The sequence below is a fragment of the Pempheris klunzingeri genome, chromosome 8, assembly GCF_042242105.1.
Source record: "Pempheris klunzingeri isolate RE-2024b chromosome 8, fPemKlu1.hap1, whole genome shotgun sequence".
Taxonomy (NCBI): domain Eukaryota; kingdom Metazoa; phylum Chordata; class Actinopteri; order Acropomatiformes; family Pempheridae; genus Pempheris; species Pempheris klunzingeri.
This window is the reverse complement of record NC_092019.1, coordinates 19044202-19059260: the sequence shown is the minus strand read 5'-3', so window position 1 is coordinate 19059260 and position 15059 is coordinate 19044202. Positions and strand designations below refer to the sequence as shown.

General features: G+C 45.1%; 1 protein-coding gene across 1 annotated transcript in view; it reads right to left on the bottom strand.

Annotated features, from left to right (window-relative positions):
* Nucleotides 1–8123, bottom strand: part of erfl1 (Ets2 repressor factor like 1) — a 49384-nt gene extending 41261 nt beyond the window's left edge. The window contains exon 1 of the mRNA XM_070835760.1: nucleotides 7991–8123. The gene's annotated coding sequence lies outside the window, so the exon portion shown is untranslated. The remainder of the gene's footprint in view (nucleotides 1–7990) is intronic.
* Nucleotides 8124–15059: the final 6936 nt, after the last annotated feature.

Genomic DNA, 15059 nt, shown 5'->3' with positions numbered 1-15059 from the left:
AAGGGGACTGGAACTGGGAGGAAGAAAGTGGTGCTGTGTTCTCTGCTGGGAGTCTCGCTGAAGTTACTATGATCTGTAACAACTCTGACAGTGGAAAAAGGTCAAATTCTTGTACTGCTAACGTGACATGCCCCCGCTGCCGGGGAGGGTACGGGGGCACATCAGCACTGACCAGATGCTGGAAGTAGAAAGTAGCTTTGGGAGGCAATCATTTTTAGTAGCAGGAGCAACTCGGCAGTAACAAGGATTTCCACTGGTGATGATGGGTTCACTGAAATCAGAGCTGAAGCGACTGGTCAGCTAATTGAAAATCAGTTGACAACTATTTTGATATTTGCCTTTTTAATACAAAAATGCCGAACATTCATTGGTTTCCGCATCTCAAATGTAAAGATTTGCTGTTATTTTGTTTTATATCATTATAAATTGAATATTGTTGGGGTTCGGGTTTGTGATACAAAACACGCATCTTGAAGATGGCACCCTGGGCACTTTTCACTGCTTTCTGACATTTCATGCATCAAATGCTTGATCAACTAATAAAGGAAATAATCAGCACATTGATCAGTTATAAAATAATAATAATAAGTTGACAACCTGATTGAAATTTGAAAAAAAGAAAGAATAAAAGGACAAATGAATCTGTCAGAGGGCCGTCTTCAGGGCCGCAGTAGCTCGGTCCATTGGGACTTGGCTTGGTAGCTGCAGGTTGGCCGATTCAAGTCCAGCTCAGACCAGTCATTATTTGGGCGAGTGACTACAGAGGTGTCTTTGGACAAGGCACTGAACCGACATCTCTCCGTATATCAATTATACAGGTTCTGTTTTTGCAATGAAAAAAATAATAACCTATGAGATTAATAAAGTATGCCTTCCTTGCTTACATGCCTCAGCCTGTTTAAATCAGCCCCCCAAATGTTGAGAGAAAGGAGCAATGTTGGTGCAACACGGCCATGGTCACAATCACAGCCTCCCACATCACCACAAACACAACCCAGGCACCTCGTTATCGCCCTCTAGTGTCCACTGCTGATGTCAGCCTTCCATCACTGCTTGTTAACCCCTCCAGCTGCCTCTTTCTCTACTCCTTTCCCTGATTTTTGGGTTGCACAAAGCTACACCCAAATTGTATTTGTGTGTATGACTGTTTTTTTTCTTCTGGCTGTATGTCAAGCTTGTGTGTGTGTGTGCGCGTGTGGATAGCAGGCAGTATCAGACACTCACACACTCAGCAGATGAAAGCTTTGCCAATACTGCAAGTCCCCAGAGGGTCATGGCAATATTGATGTGACCACTGGCGTGTGTGTGTGCGTGTGCGCTTGCGTGCGTGTGTGTGCACGAGCTGCCGATGCGTGTCAGTATTTGTACATGTATGCAGTGTCTGTTCCATCTGTGCATGTCACCTCCAGACTCCAAAAGGGCAAAAGCAGAAGCGGACACACTGAAACACGCCAGCAACCTCTAACCACTGATCTCAGACCAGCTCACTCTAACATCCATTGAGGGGTGTTTTTTTTTTTTCCCCCCGCTGATCCCGGCTCAGCAGCTGGAGCGTCTGAGCCTCTGACACCTGGGAGGTATATGTGACAGAGTGGAGAGGTGCAGGAAGAGGATGAATAACTGACCTATCACATCCACATTGACTGAGTTAATTAATATAAGTAGAGCAGGGGATTCTTAGCTCACTTTTCACTGTATGGATTTGCTGTCTCCTCACATTTGGTATGTTTTATGTCTATTCAATGCAAATCCAATGTGTTCTGTCCGGCAGCCCCATCATGACAGCTAATTTTGGTATGTGAGCTGTTCTGATGGGGCGGATTTTAATTGTGGCACAACGCGGGACCTCGGTGTGACTGAGAATGGATGTCAAATTGCAGCAGGGCGAACTGTTAAAAGGCTCACATTCTGTGCATTATATTTCCACTTGAGGCGTCTATATATTTGTTGTCAGCCTGTATGCATTAAATTTGATAAGGCTAAAATCTAATGTTTCAAGAGAATAGAGCTTCGATGAGGCGCTTGTCGGCACAGAAATTAGGAGAGGGAAGTGGGGAGAGCAAGAGGGAGGAGGACAAGGTAGGAAGGACAAGGAAATCCTCCTAGATTGTTAGACTCTCTTATACATGCAAACACTCTTTCTTCTTATTTGTGGGAGTGAAAGACAAGAGAGAGGGAGAGAGGCGCACAGAGGGGGGAGATGACACAAGCAGGACAGACAGGAAGACAGGCAGAAGAAAGTGGGAAATGGAGAGAAAAGGAGGGGAAAGAGAGCAAGAAAGAGCTCCACTGCCTAGTCTTAATCTGAGCTGTTCTGATCAATAGCCCATTTCCCATTGTTGCCAGAGCTGTTCGATCGCTACACCACGGAATTAACACACCCACTTTAATCTAGGGGGAGAGGAGCGAGGGGAGGGAGAGGAGGGGGGGAAGGGAAAAAGGGGAAGAAGGGGGTTAAGGGGGTGACTGGGGAGCAGCTGTGGAGGCATTCTCAAATGAAATCAAATCTAATTGTTATCACTGTAGCCGCTGCACTTATTACTACCACTGTTACAATTATCCACCCACCATATAGCTCTTTTTTTCTCCCTCATAGCTTGCGTCATGTGGTGTAAACTGGACGTAAATAATCCGAATTAGTGTTTATTTGTTTCATTTTGCCGGCTGTAGATTGGATTGGGTTTGGAGGTTGAGGGGGAGGCGTGGGGGGGGAGGTCGGCGTGGAAGGCTCGGCTCATTCCTTGGTGACAGGGAATGGGGGTCTGTGGTCAGGTATATTGTGCCGGATACACTCTAACATCTGGGTGTCTCAATTCAACTCGGCTGCTGTAAGCCTGTTCCAGCAAGGTTTCGTGAGATAATGCTGTTATGTTACAAGAATGTGCTCCTGATCGCAGTGTAACCTTATTAAATGTAGGAGGGTTTGTTCTGGTGGTACCATTCGGCCGTTTTTTTCCCCCCCTGCCAGTCATGGTCTGGTGGCAGCAGGTGAGATATCTGTCCTCATTCCAATACAACAGAGGTGAAAGGAATTTCTGGTGCTCAGAGCAGAGTGGGAGTTAGAAAATTCAACATCAATGGGTCTTTCCAAAACTAAGTCCCAGTTATCTAAAATAATCCACAGACCTCACTGTGAACATGTGACGAGTTTTCATCCTAACTATTTCCCACTAAAGAAACAGTCCCCATGGAAACTCACAGCGAGGTCCGTGGTTTATCCAAAGTCACCAGGAATCTGTCGCTTTCGCACAGACTGAAATATCACGACAACTTTTGGATGGTTGGTCATGAAACCGAAGACAAACACATGACTCCTATATATCGCCGCCACCACGGTTGACATTTTTGCTTTTTTGAGTGAAATTTATAAGAACTAATGGATGGATTCCTATGAAATTTGTCAGAATTTTCCAGAGACAGAGAACTCTGAAGCTGTGCAAAGGATAACAAAACTATTTGCATCACTCGATACGAGAGGTAAGTAAGAAAATCATTACATTTGGAGGCTTTTACCTTCCACATTTTTTGGATTGTGCAGCAAATGTAAAACAGCAAGTCTGTCTTAAAATTTGCTTTGTTGCAAAAACATGATCACTTGAAATGGAAACTCATCTTGGGTGCAACATTGTACGCTCTTTATCAACAGCAGATGTGATATGTCATTGAAAAGAATGCCTTTAGACCGTGGCATGTACAGTGATTACAGGTTGCCATTTTCAATACACGAAATGTAATCAGCTTAGAGAGCAGCCATAATGTCATTTCATATAGAGTGCAGGCAGTCCATTGGTCACACCAGCTACAGTGAGTGCCATTAGGTCTGTGCAGTCATTAGATGTAATACAACTTGTATTTCTTTAAGTGAGACACATGAAATGCAGGGTAAGATATACACTTGTGGCACATTTTGAACTCCTGTGATTAAAGAGACCAAACTGGCAGCCAAAGTCTTTCCCCTCCTTAACAACAAAGCTTTCAAGCATCCACTCTCCCATTACTAAAGTGAACACTTGTGCTTTCTCAGTACCAACACTAGAGTTTAGCTGTTGAATATTGTAGTCTACAGCTTTGGGTGTTGCCAATGGAGTCTTTGCATACTCCACTCCACTGAGACAGCTTGAGGGGAAAACACAGCACAGAAGCTCTTCCCTGCCACCCGAGGCTATACCCAACTTTTCCTCCAATCCATTCTACTTACTCTAGTCCTTTTGAAGTAATTTCATAACAGAGCAATTTTCTCGTTAGCGTTTGGCTTTAATTGTGGGTAATTAAGCGTGCTCCAGCAGTAGAGAGAGCACTGTTCGGAGGACTGGGGGGAAATTAGCCGTAGTTCAGCTGTGAAATATGGGGTTAAGTGGGAGACGGGGTAGGGAGAGGAGAGAGCCGAGGGGGGTCAGTGACTCCAAAACAGGGGGCATGCTGTCTAAAGGGAAAGCTGCTTTGGGTGTAGCGGAAGATAGGAAGGTAGCAGAAAGAAAGTGGGGAGCACAAATAGATAGTTTTAGCGAGAGACACAATTCAAACAGAAGCTCAACAGGGCTGAAGGAGGCACTGTGAGGAGTGCAATAGAATAATAATGATTTGGGAAAGGAGGGAGAAATGAGTGGACACAAGCGCGAAAGACTAAATTTGTGCCAACACACGGGGATCACAAAAACACGTGTATAGCAAGACAAATACAGAAAAGAGAAGCTACATTTTAGCACTATCTGCGGGTTGTCGTACTGTGTTACGAGTATGGTATGGTTGATTTAGTGCAATAATAAGAGTGCAAGTAAATGCAGGAGGTTTGACTGCAAATGTGGTACACTACAGAAAATCTGAAAAACATTTGGCATAAAGAATAGATCCAGGCTGAGAAATGATGTGTATCTGAAAACAACTGATTATTTTGCAGATGCATGTGTCAGGAAATATTACTATAACCGTCTTATTGACAGGTGCATCAAGTCAAAAATTCAGACAAAATTTTTGCTTTTTGCCTGTGTGATTTTGCACGATAAAGCTCTTAGGATCAAAACAGCGTTAATAAATTGAGAACAAGCGGTCAACAGCGTGCAGGGGGTTTGGTTTTGTCACATTTCAGTAAATAAAATGTGTGCATTTCCCTCATCGCCTCCATTTGACGCAACAGTGCGTGCATACAAGCAAAACCCTGTGGTGGCACTAACTGTCACCCAGTGGATTATGGATTTTACACAGAGTGACCCCGGATTAAACCCCGCACCCTGCTGAATACACCCCTTGTCCTTCGCATCCATTAATGCTTTTATTTTAACCCCATAACAGCGATAAATGTCATGCGGCCATAAAGCAGATGAGGAATGATTGGAGCAATTGACTGTACTGTCAGATGCTCAGTGGATGGGGACATAGTCGGCCGGGCCCTTTATGAGGGCTTCATCCCTCGGTGCGACCATCCCCACTGACTATAATGAACCTGTTAAAGCCTCTATAAATATTGGCTCCCATGCTTAGTGATCATTTGAATACCTCCGAAATAGAGCACCAGTTGCAAACAAGTGGCTGGGCGCTGGAGGTGGTTAAGCTAATACCTAATCAATGGAGGGACGCTCCCATGCAGTGGGCCCTCACAGAGCTTTGATTCATACAGAGGGTGCGGATATAATGTGGTTTAGAATAAGCACAAAACTACCGTATTGATGAACACATTATCAGTGTCAATGGGAAAAGTTCTTTCAGGAAGAAGTGAAAATTGCTGGAGTGTACGCCTGGCTGTGTAGGAGAAAAAAGAAAAAACGTATCACGACTGCAGTGTGAACTAAACATCTTCTTGTCAGCTCCAGTGAGGAATTCAGACTTAAGAAGTTTTCGGCAAGGTCATTCTCCCCATGTTGGGTGCAGGTGTTACAGATTAGATGTGAGTCCAGGTACTTTGAGTCCAGGAAATCCAAACGTTCCCCAGCTGACAGAAGGAAGACTCTTACCGTGATGAGGGGAGATACTTTTTTTGAGGTCTTAAGCAAAGGCATGCTACATTTCAACTACTTCAAGGAGAACTATGTTATCTGAAAATTTAGATCTACATTTACCAGCATGAGGCCATGTGAGGTGCACTGTCGAATAGTTGTAGGCATTCAAGAAATGCATGAATTCACGAATGATGTCAAACAATGAAATGCTGCATCTCCTGTCACTGAAATCTGAATGGCATTGGACAAACTGCTGTGGCTTTTGAAAAGGTAATGTTTCAGCTGAAGCAGCAAAACGCATGCAGAAAAAAAGGAAATTCATCTATATACTGAAATTATATACTGATATATATATACTGAAATATACTTATATACTGAAAAAAACCACCTGATCAGTTCAGATGTGATCCGGCTCTCATTATAGATTGTAGATGATTTCTTTTATTGCATCAAAGCTTAATAGCCAAAAATGTGAACAACAGCCACAGCGTTGTGCCGTCACTGACATTTTTTCTTCTCTGATTGCATGGCTAACACAGACACAGGCGACATCCCTCTTTCCCCTGCACGTTTAGAGTAGAATCAGTTCACGCTGCACACTGGATTTTGATCTATAAAATGAGAGTAAAAAACCTGAAGCCATCTCAGTTTTACAAGTGATGTTTTTGACCTTGTGTGACGTGAACTTGAAATCAATGAAAAGGTCACGCTGACAGTATCCAGTGCGGCGTTTTTCGGACACCTTATACATCAGCAGAGGAAGCACGACCAGGGGAGAGTATGAGGAGCAGTTTTACGCTTTTGATATCATTCACAGCGAGCATCAGTGCAGAACTGATATAGTGCGGTCAAGGCAATATGCGAGAATTTTGGTTTCCTTGATAAAATATTATCTGGTAACAATCTTGGAGAATCATAATAATAAGACAAGAAAATTTTGAGATTCTTGATGGTGCAAAATACCTAAACAGCAATTTGCTCAAGGATCTATTTGTACCGTGTGTGGTGAAAGAGCCAAAAGTGACCTTGAGCACATTGTCTTGTGAAATCATGAAGACAACACGACTCTTGACGAGATGTATAAACTCACCCGAACATTGTACGAGTTCATAAAGTCAGTCTCCTGTTCTGCATCAAAGCAACAGCGCCAGAGTGCATATATATCGGTTGGACATCAAAGATTAGAGTCCCACTCCTCTGCTCTCTGCGTTCGGGAAGGGGCTCTTCATAATCACTGAAACTGAGCGGACCACCCCGGGCCACGAGAATATGATGCTGAGATCTTACGCTGGGTGAAATTCCCTTTTTACCAAATCATCGGCTGGTTAAACTTGGCCATATTTGTCATGCTTAGCCATATAAAAATGGTACATGTGAAAGAAAGCTGCCTGTGCACCATAATGAGCAATTCCTCCAGGTAAAGCAGCTGACATATTGTCATGGTTTAATAAACTACAGATACCAGCTTTATGGATATTATTTACTGTTAAGAACTAAGTCAGAGGGACAGGATTTCCATGTATAACTGCACGCACTAATGGTCAACTTTACAGATGCAGCATCCAGCGTTAAACCAAAGTTCACTAAATATTAAAACATGACCCTGCGCATGTGCACGCATGCCCTGCTATGCAGTTTTGACTTGGACAACTTTTTTTTTTGAATGCCCTCTTTCCCCAACTTCGGTCTCCACTTCCCCTGCCACTTTTATACTTCTCATCTCACATTTGTGTGGCATCAACCTCTCCCATTAACGCCTCGTTCCCAGAAGCCGCCGATGGATATAAATGACAAACGCAGCGCACTTTCCCTTTAAAGCAGAAACCTTTTAGCCAAGGAATTGTTGCGGATCTGTTTGGATGGAGACGTACTGCGTTCTTTGCGCTGCTCGACAACTCTCCGGCTCACAAGCGTGTAGGCACACAGCCAACATCAATCAATTTGTGCAGGAGGCGCGCATGTTTCCCTCTCACCATATTTCTCATGAGAATGTTATTCTTGACGCGTTTCTCAATTATTAATGCTACTTTAACGGAACAGGGAAGTAGGACGCTTACCTTCACCGATGCACCTTCATTGACTTGACCAGCAGCTCCCACTTGGGTTGTTGGGAATCCTGTCGACGTGCGCAGAGGACTGATGGTGATCTGGGCAGTTTAACAGATCGGACCGCGCATCCTTCCTCCTGCATTAAACTACATTAGTCAGGAGTTACACTGGCATGAGGGAAAAGGGGGGAGGGGGGGGTCAAGACGAGTGAGATGGGGAGGAAGCGCGCAGGACTGTTGCGAGAGAAAAGTTGTCCTCGAAGCAACAAGAAAGTTGACAGGAAAAAAAAAAAGGGGCTCCACCGCAGCCGGCTACTGTCCGAAAGAGATCTGGTGTAGTTTGATGCAGGAAAGCAGGGAGACACAAGGCAGGTGTTGGGGGAGAAATCGCGAAGGGGAGAGATCCGGGCGCAGGGAGTGATGAGAGCGCAGAGAGAGAAGGAGGAGGGGGGGGGGGGGGGGGAGAGACGGTGCTGAGCCTGAACCTCCACCTCACAGCACATCAGCCCGCCTGCATTTAAGTTTCTATCAGCCGCAGACTGTGTTCTGCACGTGTTCCCGTGGACGTGAGACAGAAACTTGACCTGCACTGTGAAGGGACCGCACAAGGAAAATATATGTAGACGGGAGGTGGCCAGAAAGCGGATCGATCGGGTTATAATTTTGTCCAAAGTCGAGGGAAAATAAAGTTCATGGAGGAATGAAATTTGAAAACAGATGGCGAATCCCGTCGCCCCTAAATAAGATTCGATCTTTGGGAATGGAGTGTAGATAATATTTGGTTGGACGTTTGATGAAAATGACGGATTTCTCATTTTGGACAGGTGGGGGTAGATGGAGTGAGGGGAGATAGGGGAGGGTGGGCGAAAGGAGATGGGGGGGGGGGGGGGCAGCGTAGAGGTGATAGAGGGTGGATACGATGTGTCTGGGGACAGAAACTAAACTTGGGAGAGGAGGACGCACTGTTTTTCCCCCCTTCAGATTTCATCCAAGGATCTCATCCCCATCCGAAGAACTCATCCCCTTTCTCCATTTGCCCCCAGTGCGCACACAAGAACCCCCCCCCCACCCCACACACACACACACACACACACACACACGCACACACCTCCCCTCACTTTCCTGCACCTCACCCCGCATAGAGGGGCGGCGGGTGGAAGGAGGAAAAGGAGAGAAAACAAGAATACCAAATAAATGAGAAATTTTCGTACAGGCCCCGCTTCCGTGCGTTCCATGCTAGCAATAACAATTAAATATCGACCGCTTTCCCGGCCGGAGAGAACCTGAGATACCCAGAGACTGCCAAGTACCGACACCCCCACCCCCCCCCGCCCTCCCCATCTTCCACATATGCACTCACTCCCTCACTCACTCCCTCTCCTCCTCCTCCTCTCGTCATCCTCTGCCTATACACCTCTTTTCCTTCTAATCCAAGTCCATCAGGCCAATCTCTTCTAATTTGGTGTATCTCATTTCTCTTGATTCCATCCCACAATCCATTGCAGCTCCACTCTTTTATCATTGCTGATTTGGGGGTGGCCCCTCGGACACACTCCCATTTTCTCTCAGTGCAAGAGGACTTCCTCACACCATGCATGTTAGTTTATCAAAATCAATTATGGGATTGAGATTCACGTTGCTTTCCCTTGGATGTGATGGCACGGGCTCATCGGAGCTACTGGCGCAGCCTGTTTCAGCTCCACTCTGACAATTGATGTGTCATTTTCAGCACATCTGCGTGTGTGGGTTCCAACTCAACATGCCTACAAAGACACTTATTGGCCCAACTTTGAATTATTAAAATATGCTGTGTTTAAAGGAAGCTCTGACACAGGCACCAATGTGTTGTAAATTAGCAAAGATCTTGCACAGAAATGTCAAAACCAACAGAAAATAAGATAACATGACTGACTGAGCTGCTGGAAAATCCAGTGGCTCTTTGAGGACCTCCAACTGGACTGCACTGTTTTCCTTTATGGCGGCGGATTCTTGCAGTGAAAGCTATAAAGCTCATTGTAGAACACACTGAGCGATAGGACTAAACATGGACCAAAAGACAAAAGTGTAAATGTTGCAGAGTTCGGTCACAACCAACCAAACCGAAGTGACCGATGGCGTGTTTTTGCCTATGAGTTGTTGCACAATGGTGAAAAGATGAGTTCCTGTGAGATCCACTGCCTCTCTTGCCTCTCAGTAGACTCTATAGTTTGCTTTTACGGCACAGGTTTATGGTGGATGAATGAATTCTTGGCATTTTATTGTGAAACCTTTGAGGATCGTTGCAGAATACGGTGAGCTATAATTTGGTGGGACAATGGACAGTCTAAAAGATAAGAGCGCGTTTTATTAGCAGACTGTTTGATACTTCTGGCAGGTTTTCTTTTTTTTAGCTTGTTTGTCCATGCAGTAAGCGAACGCACCTTTTTGGCATTTATTTCAATATCTGTGTCTCCTTGTGCAATATGATAGTGCTCTATATCCAGCATGGAACAATGGAGTCTGGGGGTTTCAGACTTCAGCCCCAAAGACAAACAGGTAGACTGCAACAACCTCCTTTTGTTGATTGACAGGGCCCCCGGATTTGTGCAACTCGTGACAAGACTGCCAGAGGAGTGGCATTATGTTGGACTTATAAGTCCTGAGCACGCCAATGCCAACTTTCCAAACGAATTGCACAACTATCAAAAGTTTCTCCATCATTGTCGTTGTGTCTTCTCTCACTCCTCTTTATATTTTTTTCCGCCTCAGAACTTCTCTCTGCTCGCACCCAAGCTATTCAATTTCTATTTATTTCACCCCCCCACCACCTTCACCACCACCACCACCCCCCCCACACACACGCACCCTGCACTCCTCGAGCCCTCCCACCCCCGCCACCCAACACCTCCCTCATCCTGCTTCTCATCTCTCCTTTTTCACACCTCTCCGCATCTCCTCGCTCGCCATTAAAACCCATTCTTCCCCTGTTGTCGCCCTAATTCTCCTCCCTCCATCCCGCCGTCTCTTCCCTTCTTTCCTTAGACTTCCCTCCACCTCGTTATCTCCCCCGTTTGACTTTAATTAGTTAATGCATTAATTATCTACGCCCCAATACCTGCACCATTAACATACCGTCTCCTCCCTGTGGCTCCCCCCTCTGCCTCACCCCGAGGCCTCTGGGCTGGAGATGGTGCATGGACACACGCGCGCACACGCACAGACACACAAAACTGTCCTCTGCTTTTTTCCCTCCCTTTTTACCCCATGCCTCTTTTTCACTCTATTTCTCACTCTCCCACTCTTTGCCCCCTACCTATTTCCCCCCCCAAGTCATCTCTCTCCCCCCGCCTATCTTTTTTTCTGCCCCCCTATACTCTCCTCTTTTTCTCTCTGTGCCTTGCAGTCGCCTCTGCCGGCTGGTCTCTCTCCCCGGCGACGGAATTATGAAAAATGCGCCCATCGACAGAGCGCCTCAGCTTCGATTAGCCGAGATGGGACATGACAGGCCGCGATCAATACTTATACCGTCCTATAACGTGTCAACTAATGAATCAATCTCGGCTAAATTTTCCATTTTTCAAAAGCCGACGCGAGAGACTGGAATATCCTCTTTTGTAAAGATATTATTATCGATTTCGTCGGCAATTTGACATCGGGGGTAGTTAATTCCACTCTAGAATAAAATTGAAAACACTTGAGATTGAAGTGAGAGAGGGAGAGAGAGAGAGAGAGAGGGAGGGGAGAGGAGAGGAGAGGAGGGAGGCAAGGGCAGGCAGGAGGGGAGGGGGAGACGGCTGTTGACTTGATAAAAGAGAATGGGAAGATGGAAGGAAGGGGAAAAGGGGGTAGGAAGAAGAGATACTACTGGTGGTGTGTTACAGAGACAGCAGCAGTCTATCTATCTATCTATCTATCCATCTATCTATCCATCCAAGGATAGTGATAAAAAACAAAGATAGGCAGGTGAAACTATATGTAGACTCTTATGAAGGTAGACAAAATAGCACAAACACCTGTACAATACAATCTAATATGGCCTTGCAGTAGAGCCGACTACATGTATAAAGGTTATACCGCCCTATTTTTGTTGCAGTTTTATTATAGAGGTGCTTTTTGTTGTTCCCGCTTCCTGTCATTTTGTCAAACCCTTTGATTTGGGTTTAGCCAATACAATGAATGAATGAATGTTGCTTTTGTTGTGCGTTTCAAAAGACGGTTATATGGCAACCTCCAATCTTGTGTTCTGAGATAGTTAAGGACCACTGGGCCGTATAAACAATAAGTGAGATGCTTTAAAAAAAAAAAAAAAACGTACGTATAAGTTGCATTTCAGTGTTCCCATATGATTTTCTTTTTATGTAAAAAGGAAGATGGTGAAGTCGTCGCGGCTAGATGTAACTTCATTAGCACTCTAAACGTGCATTTTACGCCATATTAACAAACCGTAAGTTATGATAACGTCGCCGTCTGAGTGTTCCTGTGCGCGTACGTGCACATGCATGACTGTGTGTGCGTCGGTAGAGACGGAGAGAGGAGAGGCAGAGAGTCAGCATGTGTGTCAGAGTGAAATATAGATGGAGGAGGCCGGTGTGTGTGAGGGTCAGCGAGGTGCAGTGTAACTGTCGACAATCACAGCCTTATTTACCTGTCAAAAACACTATCATCCCACACAGCCCCAGCCAAGCAATTTCTCCTGTCTCTTCCTCCCTCGCTCTCTTTCTCTCCCTCTCTCTCTCTCTCTCTACCTCCAATTACAACCTAGAGGGCTATTTCTCTCCAGGACAAAAACACTCCCCACAAGCCCTCCCTCTCCTTTCCGATAGCCCCTTCTCTCTCCCCATCGTTTCTACCCTTCTCTCTTTTTTTTTTTCCCCGCTCTCCCCCGTTCTTTTCCTCTGCTGAGAGTTGGAGAGTGGAAATGAACAAGCTGTAAACACACACCACTTATCACAGTGTATGCTGTTGTGTATTTGTTGGCGAAAGGCTGGCGAGGTGAGGGCTGTGGTATATGAGGCCAGAGGTGTGGGCTACTGTACCAGACGGAGAGATGTGAAATAAAGATGCACCACAGGTTGAAAGGCAGTTTGATCAATGCGCTGCTGGTCGCTCACTATGTCCCTCTGCTCTAAAACTGCAACTGCTGAAATGTGCACAGTTACAGAGTATGCTGATTTTTTTCATACACACTGTGGAGAATAAGTCTTATGCTCTCTGCTCTCTTACACTGTTTGCAAGGTCGGACGCTCATGTCAATATTCTATTTTTTCCAGACTGTCAACAAATCCCCCATAAAAGAAGAACCAAAACCATCAATGAGTTGATTGTACTAACGCATCTGGCCACATGTAGGTTATTCCTCTGTGCCATAGACCGCCGCTGTTGGCCAAAAACACACGAGGCAGGCACGCCGTTGCGATGGTGGGATGTGCCTAATGATAAACTAAAGAACTACAGATTATTTATTTCTTATCTTTAGGGAGTTGGAAGCTCATAATGTTGAAACCTGTCTCATTAGATATAATCAAGAGGTATCTATTACACTCATTACTTACAGTATGGCCTTTATACTAGCTACAGAAAAGTTCATTTCAGAAATGTGTTATCTTTACCATTTAGAAACCTCCTATTGAATGAGTGTTGCTGTGTATGTCTATGTGTTTGAGCGTACACCACATCTGTTAACGGCATCATTGCGCCCTTCTGCAGACGTAGACAGTGTGATTCATGAGATGCTGGTTTGTTAAGAGAGCTTTTGAGGATTTTGCCAGGAATTATCTTCCTACAAAGTAACATATCAGACAGATTATTGAGTACGTCGGCAGGCTGTATGATGGACAGTGACAGATTGGAAGGAATGTTCTGCTGCCTGACTGGAAAGCCACTCAGAGGAATTTTGCTGATACATGACTGTGGCGGACACTTGGGTGGCCTTTTATTTCCTGAACCGAGTCCTGATGCTTGTGACTGAAACTTACACATGTACACACACACACACACACACACACACGCACACACACACACAGACTGATAGCAGTCCGCTGTCCGTCTTCGTGACTGGCTCTGTGAAAAGGCCATCTGACAAAGCCATTAACAGGGCGGTGTAATACCTGTGTCTGTAGTAAGCTGAGTGACACTAAAAGACATTTATGGGCACTGCCATGACAGGAGAAGCACAGTGACATCTGACTGACTGACTGACTGAGTGTCTGAGTGTCTGGATGGCAAGCTGGTTGACGGATAAAGGCGGGCAGAGACACCAACACCATTGAGACAGTGATGGACACACAAGTCATGTCACAGAGAGCGAGGGAGGATTCACACGTTTTACAAGTCTGATACCTACACACGGGAATACGTCAGCATAATCTAACTCACTGTATTGACAGTTCAGCGGTGAAGTTTTGATCAAAAAGGGTCAATACTTCACACAGCTGGGGGCAAGTTTGAGCACAAAAGGATCGCTGAGTGTTGTATCTTAAAATTTCATCAAAAAATGAATTTTCATTATCAGTAAGTGTAGCACTCTGCTGTAAATTATGGGGAATTGAGATGTCATTTTAGGATTCAGGCAGAGAATGGACGCACCACTATAAAGAGTAACAAAGAGACGGAGCTAGAGAGTTATAGACAGTAAGACAAAAAGAAAGTCAGAGCAGAAATGTTAAGTGGGAGACAGAGACAAAGCATGAGACCAAGAGAGAAAGAGAAAGAGAAGAATGATGTTGAATTGAGTGTGTGTGTGTGTGTGTGTGTGTGTTAGAGTGTGTGCAGCCAGGGCAGCAGGCAGAGGCAGCTAAGCAGAACCAGCCAGCCCTCACAAACCAATCAGGCCTTCATTAGGCTGGGCGGGAGGGATCGATGGCCAGCCCGCATCAATTAAACAGCACCCGCACCACACTATATATACACACATACATGCACCTCTTCTATACACTGCCACCACTTACATACACCTTCCACACACACACACCTATTATGTTACACTAAACACATGTACAAATATAACACACACATATAGACACTAGCAAAAAAAGACAAGACATAACTATGTATAAATATGTATCTTATGCCTATGTCTCACAATGTTATATCCTGAATA